Consider the following 17,344-nt stretch of genomic DNA (forward strand, 5'->3'; position numbering starts at 1 on the left):
GGTTGAATATCCATCCTACAGCTCAGCAAAGAAAAAAATCAAAGTAGACAGTGTATATTGGGGTTTACGTTCAGTGATGTAATGTATTAGAGCAGAACTGGTCAAATATTAACTGCACGGGGCAGGGAGTGGGTATATGGTGTTCACTGTAAACCCAGGTCTTTAAGTTACGGTGTTACTTACATTACTTGCTTTTGTTAACAGACAGCAAGACTTCGCAGCAGACAACATTTAGGAAAGGATTCTTACATTTAATAGGAGAGGGAGAGGTGGAGACTGTCATTTCTGAAATTTTCTCTAGGAAGGACTGATACTGAGTGTTTGAGGGTGTCACCTGTCTCCCCCATAGGTTGTAGTCACTTTCTGAGGATTTTGAGACTTAATTAATGCAGTCAATGTTTTGTTTGTTCATTTTAGTTTTAAAATATATTACATAAATAACACATGAATACTGAAAAAGCAAACACACTGAAGATAAAAATTCCTTTTGAAACCCGCCCCCACCCCAAATCTCCAGTCTCCTCTGCCCCAGCCAGCCCCAGCCAAATGAAATCACTTTTTCAGTTTGATATACATTCTTCCAAACCTTTTCTTACAGATATATATATATATATATAATATGTGGTAGTGTTTTATTTCTTGATTTTTCATAAGTTGCATTATTCCATATTTATCATTCTATAACTAGCTTTCTCCCCACCCACTCGTCAACATGTCTTAGAGCTTTTATTCTAAGCTTCTCATAACTCGACCTTATTAAAACAAACAACCCTGCTGAATTGTATAGGGTGCCTGGTTAGCTATTCTGTGTATGTTTTTAGTTATTTCTCTATTGATAGACATTTGGGTTGTTTCTGATTATTTTTTTCTTTTCACCATAAAAAACAACATGACAGAAAACAAGTTTGTCCATATCAACCTATGTGCAAATATGACTTTTTTCTTGAGGTTAAATATTCGGTGGAATGGCCATGCAGAAGAAATTAGAAATTATTCATGTTTTGTTTTAATAGACATGACCAGTTTTCCCTACAACATGACTCTCAGTGGTCAACTCCAGCAAATACTTCTTTTTATTGAGCTTTGGAATGGGCTCACCCCAGGCTCCAAACAGAGCAGAGACAGGAAGGCTATGAGCCTGAGTCTTTGCCTTCTAAGACTCGTCTATGGGGGAGGAGGGTGCCTGGGTGACTTAGTCGGTTAAGCATCTGCCTTCTGCTTGGGTCCTGGTCTCAGCGTCCTGGGATCGAGCTCTGCGTTGGGCACCTTGCTCTCTTTCTCTCAGATAAATAAGATCTTTAAAAAATAAAAGCAAAACTCATCTATGGGCCCCCATATATCAACTGGCAAAAGAAAGGTTAAATCAGAAGCTAACAAAGATTAGTTATTTATGAAGGTGGATGGACAGAAATGGGACATAAAGAAGGAGGGAATGGGAACAGGTAGTAGGAACGAGGTGGCCACAACACTCCTCTGAGTATATGTAAGCCCCTTGATGCAGCTGTAACTCTTAGAACCAGTGTAATGGTTTACATACTCCCAGAATAAATAAATCATTCAAATCAACCAGGATGAGAAGAGAACCCAACATGGAACACCAAAAATAAGGAATCTAAGTGTATTACAAATAAAGAATATAACCACCCTGGCAGGGATAGGGAAGAAAACACCTAACCTAAGTAACTGAAAAAAATGACATTTTGGATACTATAAGACTAACTATGCTCTTTTCCTCCCCGGCTGCCATCATGAATGACACAATCACTATCTGGACCAGGAAGTTCATGACCAACTGACCCCTTGAGCGGAAACAGATAGTCATTGATGTCCTTCACCCCGGAAAGGCAACAGTACCTAAGACAGAAATTTGGGAAACTAGCCAAAATGTACAAGACCACACCAGATGCCATATTTGGATTTGGATTCAGAAGCCATTTTGGTGGTGGCTTTGGCATGATTTATGATTCCTTGGATTATGCAAAGAAAAATGAACCCAAACACAGACTTGCAAGACATGGCCGGTATGAGAAGAAAAAGACGTCAAGAAAACAGCAAAAGGAATGTAAGAACAGAATGAAGAAAGTCAGGGGGACTGCAAAAGCCACTGTTGGTGCTGGCAAAAAGCGAGCTGAAGATTGGACCCCAGAAGGAGTAAAGATGCTGCAGTGGCTTTATCTGTGGTGACCGTGCAGATTTGTCATGAGAGGATTAAGAAACTAAGAATGTTAATGTGTCTGGTTGAGAAAAAAGACGACTAACCATGGAAGGACTGTACACAGAGATTGTACCTTAGTCAGTAAATTTGTTCCTCTCTGTGGGTCTCACAGGGGAATGAGTTAGCAATTCTGAAACTGTTTTATGTGCAGACTAGTCTGGGTCCAATTAGGAGACAGAAACCACAGTCATTTGAACAGGGAAAGTTTAATAAAAAGAATTGTAACTATAACAAGGGATCGGAGAAATGAGTGATTGGCTAGTAAGACTAAAGAATATAGGAATAGCGTATCTAAGGAGCAGCCACTGCCCAGGACTGAGAGACAACCCAAGGGAAAGACTCCCTCCTCCGGGGCAGAGATCTAGACCGAGTTGGAGAGGGCACGGCCATGGCTCACTGAGTAGCAGAGAAGTCACTGCAGTGCCATACTATCAGAACTTGCCAGAAATCCACTCCCTAGGGTTCCAGGAAAACTGTTCACAGGGAGGTATCTCACTGGAGGCACTCTACTATGTAACTGCCTGAAAAGGCTGCCAGGGAAAGCGGCCAGGCACTGGTTCTCGGGTGCTGTGTACTGCAGGAGCCAGCAGCTAGAATCTGGTATCGGGGAAGCTGTCTACACTGCAGATGCTGGAGGAGTAGCCATCGTGCAGGAGCCTGCCTACCAGAAGGAACACACCAGACCAGGCTTCCTCCTTTCTCCTGCAATGATTCTCCATTGCCCTCTACTGACAAAATTCAACATGGCACGAGCTGACTAAGGAAAATATTTAAATGAACCAGCTTTACTTTTGCATACCGGATAATGAAGGATGAATTTGGATTTGAGGGACAATAAACGGATCACTGGCAGAGTCTAACCCTTTGTCTACTTGCCTTCCATAGGCTCCCTTTTACACACGTTTGAACTCTCATATAACAAAACCTCTCTATAATTCCACCTAACAAGATACAGCTTTTTATCTTAGAAACGAAGACATTTTCATGCCCTCTGCCAAATGAGGAGGAAACAGTCCCACCGAGACTTATTGTATCCATCACTGACTATGTTAATTAACCCTTAAATTCTGTCATAGTCCCACTGAATAGTCTGTTACCTAAAATCTAAGCTGTAAAGTTAGCTTCAGCAATTTGTATGCAAAATAAAAATGGGAAGAAGGAGAAAGAAGAAGAAAATGGTTAGCATTACAAATAAACACATATGTATGACAAGCAAATAAAATGTTTCTATAATTGGTCATAAGGCTGTAACTGATAGCTACGACTTTCTTCTTCACTACACAGTCATTATTTCCCTCACTCTCAGGCAAAACCTCAGCTCATTGGGGTGACCCAAGCCTTCATTCCCAGTGACTCTAGGTACTTAATTGTACCTGCTTTTCTTGGTTGCTTTAATTTTCCATTATCCTTTACTATTAGGCATGGAAGTCCTAAGAGGTACCCTAGAGAACACCTGAGTATATATGGATAAAGAAATAAATTTAGGTGTATGTATATATGTGTGCTAGTATACACGGAATGTATTTCCCAGCCCTGTTTGATGAGAGTGCCTAGACACAATGATGCCCCAGCGGCACACTGAGTGTTCAGATCTGGGTTTCAAAAGATGATTCTCCAATAAAAAGAACCAGAAATCCTTGAAGAAATTATTGAGTCTAGCTAGCACTAGGACAGAGAAAATACAAGATGAACCCACAAAATAAATAGTCATTCGCCCATGTTTGTGAATTAAATAACTGAATAAATAAATTAATGGGAGAGAGGGGCCGGAGGATTTCAATTAACAAATGTAGAAGGAATAAGGGAAATAGAAAAATCAGGACGAGAACATCACAGTAATGATTGTTGCGTGCAAGATCCACTCATGGATGCTAAAATTAGCTAGCAAAAGTTTGAGGGTAACAAGATACTTGCATCATCTAAAAGTATCCCCACTGGGCACCTGAGTGGCTAAGTCAGTTAAGCGTCTGCCTTCAGCTCAGGTCATGATCCCAGGATCCTAGGATCAAGCCCCACATTGGGCTCCCTGCTCAGCGGGAAGCCCACTTCACCCTCTCCCTTTGCCCCCCACTCATGGATGCTTTCTCTCTCTCGAGTGCTCTCTGTCTCAAATAAATAAATAAATAAATAAATAAATAAATAAATAAATCTTTTAAAAAATAAAAAAATAAAAGTATCACCACCAAGAAATTACAAAGAGAAGATAGTAACTTCACAGTGGAGACACCTGGCAGACACCATCTTAACCACGTGATCAAAAGTAAAGTAAGAGGGGCACCTGGTTGGCTCAGTCAGTAGAGCATGTGATTCTGGCTCTCGGGGTCCTGAGTTCAGGCCCCACGTTGGGTGTAGAGCTTACCTTAAAAAAAGTAGGGACTCCTGGCTGGCTCATTCAGTTAAGCAGCTGCCTTCGGCTCTGGTCGTGATCCCAGGGTCCTCGGATTGAGTCCCGTATAGGGCTCCTTGCTCAGAGGGGAGTCTGCTTCTCCCTCTGCCTGCTGCTCCCCCTGCTGTGCTCTCTCGCTCTCTCTCTCTCCATCAAATAAATAAAATCTTAAAAAAAAAAAAAAGTAAAATAAGACATAGTGACACCATGTACCCCCGAGATGATACACAACATCATTTCTCTGGCATTCTTACCAAAATCTCATAACTTGAATCCATTCTTGAAAAAACATCAGACAAATCCAAATTAAGGGACATTTTTGAATACTCTTCAAGTGTGTTAAGGTCATGAAAGACTGAAGAACTTTCAGAGATTAGAGACTAAGGAGACACGACAACTAAATAATGTAGGATTCTGGATGGATCCTGGACCAGAAATAGGACGTTAGTGGACCACTGGTACAATGTGACAAGAAGGACACTGCAACTCTGTGGTCTTCCTCTCAAAAACCCATAACCCCATCTAGTCAGGAGAAAGACATCAGATTGCAATTGAGGAGCAACCTACAAAACACCCGATCAGTGCTCAAAACTGCCAAGGTCATCAAAACCAACAAAAGTCTGAGAAAAGAAAGGTCCCAGCCCAGAGGCTCCTCAGGAGGTGACACCAAAATAGAATGTGGTATCTTGGATGGGATCCTGGAACAGAGAAGTGGCATTACAGAAAAAAAGAAAGACATCTGACTAAAGTATGGGCTTTAGTTAATAATAATATATCAATATGGATTCATTTATTGTGGCAAATATACCATACTAATATAAAATGTTAACAGAAGGGGAAACTGGGTAGGTGTACATACGCGCTCAGGATTATCTTTTCAGTTTTTCTGTGAATTTCAGACAATTCTAAAATCTAAACATTTATTTTTAAAAAAGGGACATTATCAGTAGGGAGAATGGTAAAATTCCAATAACGTCCGTAGATTACTCAGTAGTATTATATTAATGTCGTTTCTGGTTTCTATAATGTGGCTCTGGTTATGTAAGAGGTTACATAAGAGGTTAGGGGATGTTGGGTAGAGCGTATACAGGTCCTCTTTGAACTATTTTTGCTACTTTTCTGTAAATTTAAAAATATTTCAAAAACACTTTTTTTTTTTAAACGAGCTTGAAAAGCTGCCACTTTTTAAAAAAGGGACTCCAATCTATGGCCTTGCACACACTCTCAACGTTGGCCTCGCCACAGTATATGCATACTTTTAAAGGTACAAACTATGTCGAGAGTAGCCAATGTACATATGGCTCAATTTTATGGAAAGCAGTTTGGAAGTCATGAACAAAGCTGGAAGTACAACCAAGGCAATAAATAAGACCGCCTGGAGAGTCCCAGGGAAACATTGTGAGACATTACATAATGGCAGCCAACAGCAATGGAAGAATTTATTTTAGGTTTCCAGTTTAAATATATATATTTATGTGCACTGGGGAAGACCAGTGGAAGTCATCGTCTGACCTCTCCAGAGAACGGAGAGTGCACCATTGTCCCCAGACACTGGCCACCCCTGCCCCCCACACTCCCAGCCTATGCTAACCGGAAGGGATTTCCACCTCTGGGGCGGGGCTACGAAGCTGCTGCCTGGGAGAAGGAAGAGGTCTGTCCCGGTGGGTGCTTGCAGGCCCCTCAGGGCCTGTATGGCTTTGTTGCTGATGTGAGGCTGACTTCTCTTGCTCATGAACTTGGCTCGATGCCTTGCTCTGTGTCTGTTTTTGCAATCTGTCACTCCCTTGCTCCATCTCTATCGAAATTTAGCTCTAGAATTTCCTGCTTGAGGGCCTCAGGTTGGGAGACTAGAGTCAGGGCATACTGTGCTTTTTTTTTCCAACTGAGAGGCACTGGTTGGCCCATCCCTGCAGTGAGGGCATGCCCTACATGGCTCTGACACATGGGGTTGCTGCCTGCTGCTTCTAGAGGTGCAAGTTATTCAACTGTGAGGATCTTTCCCCACTGGCATTCATTCCAGAGGAGTAGAGAAGATATGTCTGCAACTGGAAAATGAGTGTCATGTGTTTCTTCCTTCCCTTCTGTCCTGTTTCCCCCAAGTGCCTTGGCAGCCCCTGTTCCCCACCATTTGCCCTGAACTAGTTTCTGCTAAAATATAAACTGGGGAAGCTAGGGCCTGAGCAAATACTTTGAAACTCTTTTTCCCCTTGGCTTCTGTGATGGTTAGTTTTCTGTGTCAACTTAACTGGGTTAAGGGTTGCCCAGATAGCTGGTAAAACATTGTTTCTGGATGTGTCTGTGAAGGTGTTTCCAGAAAAAAATAGCATTTTAATTGACCAAAGCAGATGGCCCTCCCCAGTGCAGGTGGGCATTACCCAACTGGTTGAGGCCCTAGTAGACCACAAAGGCAGAGGAAAGGCCAATTCTCTCTCTCTCTCTCTCTCTCTCTTTCTCTCTCTGCTTGAGCTGACACATCCATCTTCTCTTGCCCTCGGACCCTGGCAATCCCAGTCTCAGACTTTCTGATTCAATTTGGGACTTACATCATCAGCCCCCATTTCTCAGGCCTTTGGACTTGGACTGAATTACACCACCAGCTTTCCTGATTCTCCAGCTGGCAGACAGCAAACTGTGGGACTTCTTAGCCTCCATGACTGCATGAACCAATTCCCATAATAAATCTCCTCTTATATAAATCTCTATATATCCTATCGGTTCTGTTTCTCTGGAGAAGCCTAAGACCACTCCCTCTTAGTTCGCTTCCTGTCCCTCTGAACCCTCTTTTCATGGTTCATTATCTCTAGCTTCTTCTTATACCCCAGCCTTTAAAACAGAGTTGGAAGGGGAAGATTGGGGTTCATGATGCAGCATAGTCTCCAAATAGCTGTGTGTCATTCCGGCAAACCGGGAAACTTTTGTGAGCCTCAGATCCTTTACCTGTTAAGTGGAGCTCTCAGTGGCTGCCTGAAAGGCTCAGGAGGCTCAGCCAAGTGTGAGGTACTGCCCGGGAAAATGAGTTCCTTGAGGGCAGGGACCTCATGACCTTGAGCATGTTCTATTCCTATGCCTTGCACAGTGCCTGGCATATAGTAGGTACTCGATAAATGCTTGCTTGATAAACAGTTGAATCTAAACACGCTGGTCATTATGATTATTCATTTGTATATGTCACAAGCCATATATCATTTATGTTCAAGATGGTACTGGAAAAAATAAAAAGAAAAACAACAAATCTGATAGAAGAAGGTAAATGGAGAGCTAAAAAGTATAGGTGTAATAATTTGAGAAATAAAATGGCTGAGTTGCATGGTTGCTCCAGGTTGTTTATTGACCCTGTCTCATTGAGTGGCTTAGTGGGGGTCTCTTTCCTCTTGACATATGTGACCTGTCTGGGATCTTTCTAGACATTGATTACCCAGTTTGAATCCTAACCTGCTGACATAGCGTGCCCATTTCCTTAAGAATAATTTTAGGGGTGCCCGGGTGGCTCAGTACGTTAAGCGTCTGCCTTCAGTTCAGGTTATGATCTCAGGGTCCTGGGATCAAGCCCCACGTCGGGTCTCTCCACTTAGTGGGAAGCCTGCTTCTCCCTCTCCCTCTGCTCCCCCCCATCCCCATCCCCCTACTGCCTGCCCCCCACCCCTGCTCGCTGCTCCTGCTTTCTTTCCTCTGTCTCTCAAATCAATCAATCAATCAATCAATAAAATCTTTTAAAAAGAGAGAGAATAATTTTAGAGAAGTCTGGAAAAGCTAATTCCATTTTAAAATTTCACAAATTCATAAAAGGCATTTAGGAAAAAAGAAAAACTTGAGTAAAACTATTCCTTAGAGAGATAAGAGAAGGAATTACTTCCTTTAAGCAAGAATAGGATATTCTGCAAAAAGGACAATCACTAAATAAGAAAGAGCTGCTCTTGGGTATTAAGAAATATAATAATCAAAATAAAAATTATTTGATTTTGAAGATCTTGTTGAAGAAATGTTCTAAAGCATGGAATGAAGTGACTAGAGGTGGAAAATAGTCAATAATAACAAGAAAATTGAAGGATAAACTTAGCATACCTGTCATCCAACTCAGGATTTTCATAAAGAGTAAGCAGGGAGTGGAGGTGCTTGGGTGGCTCAGTCTGTTAAGCGTCTGCCTTTGGCTTGGGTCATGATCCCAGGGTCCTGGGATCAAGCCCCACATCGGGCTCCTTGCTCGTTGGGGAGCCTGCTTCTCGCTCCGCCTTCGCCTGCTGCTCCCCCTGCTTGTGCTCTCTCTCTGTCAAATAAATAAATAAATACAATCTTTAAAAAAAAAAAGATAGAGAGAGAGAAAGCAGAGGAAAAGGGGGGGGGATAAAAAAGATATATGGAGGACATGTGTCTCCAAAGTAAAAGGCCAAGATGAAGGAAGAGACTCATCCCTGTGAACTTCCAGGACAACAGGAATGAAGAGAGCAGCTTAAAAGCTGAAAGAGAGAGAGAGAGGGAAGAGAGACTGACAAAGGACCAGAAATAGAAATACCATCAGCCTACTAAACCACAACCTCAGAGCTGAGAGATAGAAGAGCAATGTCTTCAACATTCCTGCAGAAAATCACATTCAACATAAAATTCACTACCTAGTCAAATTATCAATCTACTGTGATGTTTAATGAAGATATTTTTTAGACATTCAAGGTCTCACAAAATTTACCTTCAGACCTTTTCTCAAGAAGCTAATGAAGGATATGCCCCACTAAGTGAGTGAGAAACCCGGGGCACGTGGGTGGCTCAGGAGGTTAAGTAAGCATCCAACTCTTGATTTCAGCTGAGGTCATGACCTCAAGATCATGAGATCGAGACCCAGCTCTGACTCTGTTCCCTCTGTGAGGAGGTTGCTTGAGGTTCTCTCTCCCTCTGCCCCTCGCCCAGCTCGTGCATGCGCACTCTCTTTCTTTGTCTAAATAAATAAAATCTAAAAAAAACACAAAAAACCCAAACAAACAAAATGAGTGAGAAACTCCCAAAGATCCAGAAAATAGGATTCTAATGCCAGAGAGAGGGAAAGGGAAGGACAGCTGGGCAGCAGACCTCAAGAACATCCAACCCTGACTGGAGCAGGAGCCTGAGGACTCCAGGAGGACTTCTCCTGAAAAAAAAAATCCTAAGAGAAAAGCTAATGCCTCTGACCATGTGGAGAGTTGTATGGGAAAATTTAACAAGGGTTATATTAAAAAAGTAAATACTAACTACACACACATACACACAAACCAAAAAAAGTTGGAACAAGAAAGGAAATATTATCATAAAACACTACTTGCCTTTAAGGTGAATAATGTTTCATAATTATTATCACAATAACATAAACACTGAATATTGGTTTAACCCAAATTGTAATTTATTAGTCAGGATTCCAAAAAATGAAACAACTCTCAAATGGGGTAATTTGAGGAGAATTTCTCACAAGAGACTTTGTGGGCAGGGGTGAAAAGAAACCACAAAGGAAGGTATGGTACCAGTATGAGGGGCTATTACCCACCCTCTCTCTCCCCTCAACACACAGACCTGAGGAGGCAAGGGGGTGGGAGCAGTTCTCAGAAACTGGAGAGAGTGCCTGACAGCAGAGACACGCAGCCCTCACCGCAACCTAACGGTGGTAATCGAGCGCAGAAATACCTTTACTCTCTCCCTCCCCGTTAACTGCCTGCCTGTGCCCCACGTTGACCCACCCCAGCCTGAAGACTGAGGGGCAGAAAGCCCATTGATGGGGTCTGTAAGGTTAGAAGCATTCTGGAAGGCAGAGGAAGACATCAGGACAAACCTTAGTGGTTGGATAGAGGAAGGGAATGAAAGATAACACAATTCTCTTGTGTTCTATCTATCACCTTTCATAAAGAACAGGAAGTTAGGGGCGCCTGGGTGGCACAGCGGTTAAGCGCGTCTGCCTTCTGCTCAGGGCGTGATCCCGGTGTTATAGGATCGAGCCCCACATCAGGCTCCTCCGCTATGAGCCTGCTTCTTCCTCTCCCACTCCCCCTGCTTGTGTTCCCTCTCTCGCTGGCTGTCTCTATCTCTGTTGGAAAAAAAAAAAAAAAAGGCAGGAAGTTAGGAGCTAGTGTCTAAATCGGTCAGTCCAGAAAGGCAAGATCAACATATGATTTAGAAATACGGCAGCAAATGTCAGAAAACAGCAAAGAGAGTTGAAACAGGGTGCTCTGGGGAGTGAGAGTGACAAGGGACAGGTCAGAGGACTACTGTTTTCTTTTCTTTTTTTTAAAGATTTTATTTATTTATTTGACAGAGAGACAGCCAGCGAGAGAGAGAACACAAGCAGGGGGAGTGGGAGAGGAAGAAGCAGGCTCCCAGCAGAGGAGCCTGATGTGGGGCTCGATCCCGGAATGCCAGGATCACACCCTGAGCCGAAGGCAGACGCTTATAGACTGAGCCAGCCAGGCACCCCTGCTGTTTTCTTTTTACATCTATTAGAACTAACAAGACTTTCAAAACTTTATATATGTATAACTTTGATTAAAGTCAAAAAATAATAATATCCAGTCTAATCGTGAGAAAAACATCAGACAAATCCCAACAGAGCGGCATCCTACAAAGTACCTAGGGGATGCTCTTCAAAATTGTCAGGGTCATCAAATACAAGGGAAGTTTGAGAACCATCAAAGCCAAAAGGACCCTGAGACATGGCAACCAAAGTTTATGTGGTATCCTGGATGGGATGCTGGAACGAAAAAAAGATATGAGGTAAAAACTAAAGAAACCTGAATAAAGTTTGGACTTTTGTGATGATAATGTATTAATATTGGTTTATTAATTGGAACAAATGTACTATGCTACTAATATAATATGTTAATAATAAAGGAAACTAGGGACGGGGTATATGGGAACACTATTATCTTCTCAATTTTTCTGTAAATCTTCTAAAAATAGTCTATTAAAAATAATAAGGGACTTTACAGTAGAAATAACCTTAAAAGACAAGAAAACTTTATGCATTTTATTCGCATTTAGAATTTTAGTAGGGTTAGATGTTTTTCCGGGCTTTTTAATGAGTTTTTGCATTCAAGACATTAAATCCCAGAATTTCAACAGTGATCCTAGTTATTTATTCATTCGACAAGCGTCAAATGCCAGCTACACACAGGGTAGTAGTACCCTGTGCTCAGCACTTGGGATACAAGGACCTTCTCAAAAAACCATCCTGCCATCTCTCAGAAGCTGCTGGGTACTCTTAGATGCAAACCAGAGCACAAAGTCCTACCCTCCTACCCCTGCAGGCCTCTTGGGCTCACCTTGTACCATGCCTCCACACCTCACTGCTCTCCAATCACACTGGCCTCTTTTGGTTCCTTGGTTCCCAATCCCCTCAGGACCTTTGCATATGCTACTCCCTCTGACTAGAAGACTCTTCTTGTCTTTGCTCCCCTCCCCTTTGCCCAGGTATCTCAGCTCAGATATCACTTCCTTAGAGACTTGTAATTATTCCCGGTCATGTAGTTGAGTAATGCCAGTGTCCTCCATGGAATGTTTGCTTGTTGGTTCTATGACAGCTGGGACAATGTTTTGTTGTGGACAGTATCTGTTCATACTGGTCCCCAGCTTCTAGCATAATGCCTGATGTCGTGCAAGGACTGCATAGGTACTTGTTGAATGAATGAGTGAGTGAACGCACTAGCCGTCCTGTCTAGTGCAGATCCAAACCAGGATGTTAGCTCCTGAAGGAGGTAGAGTGCCCATCTCGCCTAGCTACTGACTGGGTTCCAGCTGCCCCTGGGCCTGGCTGCATCAACTCCTGGTCTACTGCTTGCAATAGTAACGTGCATAGCCATTTGCTTACTTCAGATACACAAAAACTCACTGAAGTCTGCATCCCATCATTCCTGTGTGGCCACCGAAAAAAACTGACATTCAGAGAGGCTAAGTGAATTGCTCAAAGCCACACGGTTACTGAAAGCCCATATTTGTTGCTGAAAGCCCAATTTCACCTAGTTTTCTTACCTCCTCCTGAACTCTACTTACTCTGGTAACAGCAAGCCCTTGCACCTGCACCGGGGGTTTTGTCCCAGGATGATGTGCTCTCCGGGCGGCACCATCCGAGATTGTTCGAGCGTCTCCGACCTAGACCACGCGCGCCCCCTAGCGGTTACCGTGGAGCCTGGGCGCCCCGGTCCTCCTCTCCCCGGGGAGTGGCGGTGCACTCCTGAATTCGGTTTTGTGGCCGCAGAGCGCACCGCCCCCGGCAGTTTGGGGTGCGGCTCCGTGGATTCCGGGGCGTGGGGTTCGGTCATCCTCTCCAGGTCTAAAGCCCGCCCTCGTTCTGAGCCTCTGGGCAGTCTGGAAGGGGTCAAGACCTGTTTGGGAAGGCTGCGGGTCGCCCCAAGCAGAGACTGTGTAGGGGGGGAGGTGGGGGTTCCGGGGGGTGGGGGGGGTGGGGAGTGTCAGATGAGTCTAGGGCTAAGTCTTGGCTTCCCGACTGTGAAGTGGACATCTACTTCGTGGGAGCCAAGACCTCCCGTGGCCAGACTGGCATCCCAGCAGACTTAGAGGGCTCTGACAGAGGCTGGGGGCTCCCAGGACCATGGTGCTCCCCCAGAGCTTTGGGAAAATTGCACCTCTCAGCCTGCTGGGAGCCTGGCGGGGGGGGGGGGGGCGGGCGGACACCCTTTGCTTTTAATGTCTTGATTAGTATATAAAACATACTACTTGAGCGTAATACCAAAAATAAATTAGAATTTTGGCCCACTGCTTCTAACCACTGCTCATTAAAATGGTCTTTAGCTCTTCTCTGCTAAAAAATATTTCAGGATACAAATTATTTCCATCATCATTTTATCCTTTCTTATGTTTCCAGGGATAATTTGACTCCTAACAAAATCCAGTCTTTTTTTTTTTTTTTTAAGATTTTATTTATTTATTATTAGAGAGAGGGACAGCCAGAGAGAGAGGGAACACAAGCAGGGGGAGTGGGAGAGGAAGAAGCAGGCTCCCAGCAGAGGAACCTGATGTGGGGCTCGATCCCAGAACGCTGGGATCACGCCCTGAGCTGAAGGCAGACACTTAAGGACTGAGCCACCCCCAAAATCCAGTCTTTGTGTTAAGGGTTTTTCTTATCTGGTTAGATTCTACGTAAATTGGGGAAGTATATTTGCATTTTATCAACAGCTTATTTAAAGGTGATTTAATCTGTTTAATCCCCAGCTTCATTCCAGACAGGAATGGGGGCAGCAGCAGTTTCTTGCCCACTGATGTGTGCCAGGAAGAGAGCCAGGCACTGGGGGCAGAAAGGTGAATCAGTCAGGGATTGTGAGGGGGGCTGAAGTTGTGCCTGGGGCACAGGCAGTCTTGGCTGTGGTAGGTGAGCCCATGTATTGTATTTGAGGACGGCCTCATCCTCCTGTCACCTGGGCTCAGCCAGGGTCTGGAGCAAGGTGTGGTCTATGGAGGCCATGTAGGGGCCTGGCCCCCTCATTTTATCTCAGCTCTCAGTACAGAGGTTCACTTCCTACAGCTTCACAGATAATCTGAAGGGTCCAGGATAAAAAGAGGGGATGAGAGGCAAAGAATCAATGGAGAAGACCAGAATGGGGAGAATGTTGCCAAATGTCAGTTAATTACCTTTGACCAAATTTGACATCAAAGGTATGTGGTCCTCTCCCCAACACAACAGCCCCCCACCCCAACACACATGCTTAAGACCTCCTTAGAAGGTAAATAGGAGGGCCTCTCAGTCCCTGGTCCTGAGGGATGTGAGTCTCACAAGTTTTAGAATGGACACTTAGGTCTCTTCTTTCTTGTGTTCTCTGTAGTGCTTTGGTTGGAGCACTCTGAGCTCTGAAGCAGGTTTTCAGAGGCTGTCGCTTGCCAGGTTGGGCAGTGAGCTGTGTGGATGGGTGTGGAGACTGGAAAGGGAACAGGAGTGTTGCTCTGTCTTCCCTGGTCACTCAGTCACATGGTGATGTGAGGAAAACCCAAGAAGAAATGCTCTCCTTGCCAGCGCCCTCCTTAAGGCTCTCCCTTGGCCATAAACTCTAAGAACTGTTCCTTTTCTGAGAGTCCAGTACTGGAACAAAGAAGAAATGCAAATGGCCACTAAATACATGAGAACATGGTCCACCTCATTTTTAACCAAAAAAGCCAATTAAGGGGTGCCTGGGTGGCTCAGTTGGTTAAGTGACTGCTTTCGGCTCAGGTCATGATCCTGGAGTCCCAGGATCCAGCGAGTCCCCTTTCCAGCTCTCTGCTCAGCAGGGAGTCTGCTGCTCCCTCTGACCCTCCCCCCCCATGCTCGCTCTCTCTCATTCTCTCTCTCTCAAAAAAAAAAAAAAAAAAAGCCAATTAAAATTGCAGTAGATGGGGTGCCTGGCTAGTTCAGTTGGTGGAGCGTGATTCTTGATCTCAGGGTTGTGAGTTCAACCCCCTTGGTGGGTGTGGATCCTACTTAAAAAATATATATCATATATATAATATTTTAATATATTATGTAATTTAATATATATATAATATATATATTAGAATGCAGTAATATTGAGAAGTTTGGCGATTTTAAATGTGTATATAATCCAACAATTCTGATTCTAGGAATATATCTTAAGAAAATAGTTGAATGGATGCATCAAGATAAATGTGTGAGGATATTTTTGAATCACTGATTATAAGAGAAGTCCCTCAGCAGGTGATTGGTTGGTAGATTATGAACCATATCTAGGCTGGAATGTCATATAGATTAAGGAGCTTAAAGAGCAGGCAGCTTCATATGGTTTCCATGGTGTTTCATCAACACCCATGTGGTCCTGGCCTTGTCTCAGCCCCTGGCACCCCTGATATTCATAGCCAAACCCCTAAGATCCCCTGCTATGGGAGTTGGGAATGATCCAGAGAGGAGCACCAAGAGTGCCAGGGAGGTGGGCGGAAGCCTGAATAGGAGCAGAGCATTGAACCAACAGATTCCCAGCGGGGCAACATGCTGAGTGAGGTCTTTTCAGAGAAGGCTACTCTACAGGCAACTTTTGTGGATCCTGGTTCTTCTGGATGACCAAGGAAGTTGTGGTGCTTGCCCTCCCCGGGTCTGGCTGAATTCCTGAATATTCCGGCAGTGAGATGAAAAATAAAACATTTCTGTCCTGTGGTGCACATGGACGAACATCTTAGCATCTCGGTTTTGTGGTGGACACTGTTGTTTGGTGAACCCAGTATCCATCTCGCTTTCTCTGGCAACAAGGCCAGTGTTCTTTGGACAACTGTTGTTTTCCACTTCCAGCCCCTGGGGTTCAGATGAATCTGGCTCTGCTCCCTGGTTCCAAAGTGGTCTTGTCAGAGCCCGTCTCCAGGACTTCTGTTAGCTTTACTGAGAAGAGTCTTCATTCTCCAGGGGGGTAGCATGAGAAACTGGGTCCACCTCTACCTCTGCAGAGAGTTTAAGAACGAGGTATGGCCAGGGTCTGTGGAGTCATGAGGGAAAGTACAGGAACCCAGTGGTAGCAGCAGCTGAACTGTCACACACTTAGGCCTGGCAGACAAGGACCCTAGAAGGAGAGAGTCATGTAGAGGAAGATGCCTTGTTGGACAGAGAGTCTCCAAGGTTTACTGAGACAAGAAGAACAAGATGTGGTTGAGTGGGCAGTTCCACACAATCAAGTGGTGAAGGCAGAGTGGGAAGAGAGAATGTGGGGGGAGGAGGGGCCAGTATGGATTTTACTATAAAGGTCCGCTGAAAAAATTCCACCGCAGAGGATTTTCAATCAGAAGTCAGTGACCTGATTTACCTTTCTGGAGATCTCTCTGAATTCAAGTGGAGAGAAATGCATCGTATATTGGGACGAAAGCGGAAGGAGGCAATTCAGCTCTTAGGAAGCCTTTGAGGAGGAGGACGGGGTAGCAGAGATGAGGGGCGGGGCCGAGGACAGTGAAATGGTGGGATTCAGGTGCACAGATACAAGTCAAAGTGGGAAGGGGCTCGTGCTGAAGTCATATGACCTTGGCTACTTGACTTCTCCGAGCCTCAGCTTCCTATCCATTGCACGATGTAAATCTGACAAGTGTACTGGTTAAGAGTACTGTTTTTGTCAGATCTGGATTTGAATCTCAGTAGGTACCAGCTGGATGACTTATGCAAGTAGCTTAATTATACAATGTAGCTTTTATTGAGCACTTGCTATGTGCTAACCAGTAGAATCCTCCCCAGACCAGCATACTTTTGTTTTTCCAGTTTACAGGGGGCAGGAACAGTAATATGGAGAGAATAAGTTACTTGTCGGAGGTCTCAGCCAGGATTTTTTCTAACCACCAAATTACCCTCACTTTTCTGCGCCGGAAATTGGGAGAATAATACTGACACTTCCCTGTGCGGTTGGGAAGATTCAAGAAGAGGCCTGGCAAGTAGTAGGTGTTGGTTAAATTATTTTTAAAACCATTATTATTATATTCTTTGTGTTTTCCTGAATTTTTCGCTGGGAGCAGGCATCACTTGGACAAATCCCTTGGATTAAAAAAAAGACCTGTCAGGTGAAGGGAAAAAAAACTGCAGCTCCCGGTTCCTCAGTGGAGATTCGGGGTGTGGCCATAGTTGGGGGGATGAGGGGGTGGGTTACAGGGCGGGGCGAGGCCAAGACGTATGGCTGGGCTGGAGGGGCGGGGCCAGAGCGCTAAAGTCGGGGCTGGGGGCGGGGCCCGGAGAGAAGGGGCAGGGCGCGGGCCGGCAGCGCATGCTCAGTGGTGCGGCCAGCTCCGCCGCCGCCGCCGCCGGCGCCACCGCCCACTTGGGGCTG

The 17,344-nt window shown here is 44.6% G+C and overlaps 1 pseudogene; it reads left to right on the forward strand.

Moving 5' to 3' along the window:
- Positions 1-1,748: 1,748 nt before the first annotated feature.
- On the forward strand, positions 1,749-2,184 carry LOC123798660 (small ribosomal subunit protein eS24 pseudogene; annotated as a pseudogene).
- Positions 2,185-17,344: the final 15,160 nt, after the last annotated feature.

The sequence above is a fragment of the Ursus americanus genome, chromosome 14, assembly GCF_024610735.1.
Source record: "Ursus americanus isolate L20-20 chromosome 14, mUrsAme1.1.p, whole genome shotgun sequence".
In the NCBI taxonomy this organism is placed as follows: Eukaryota; Metazoa; Chordata; class Mammalia; order Carnivora; family Ursidae; genus Ursus; species Ursus americanus.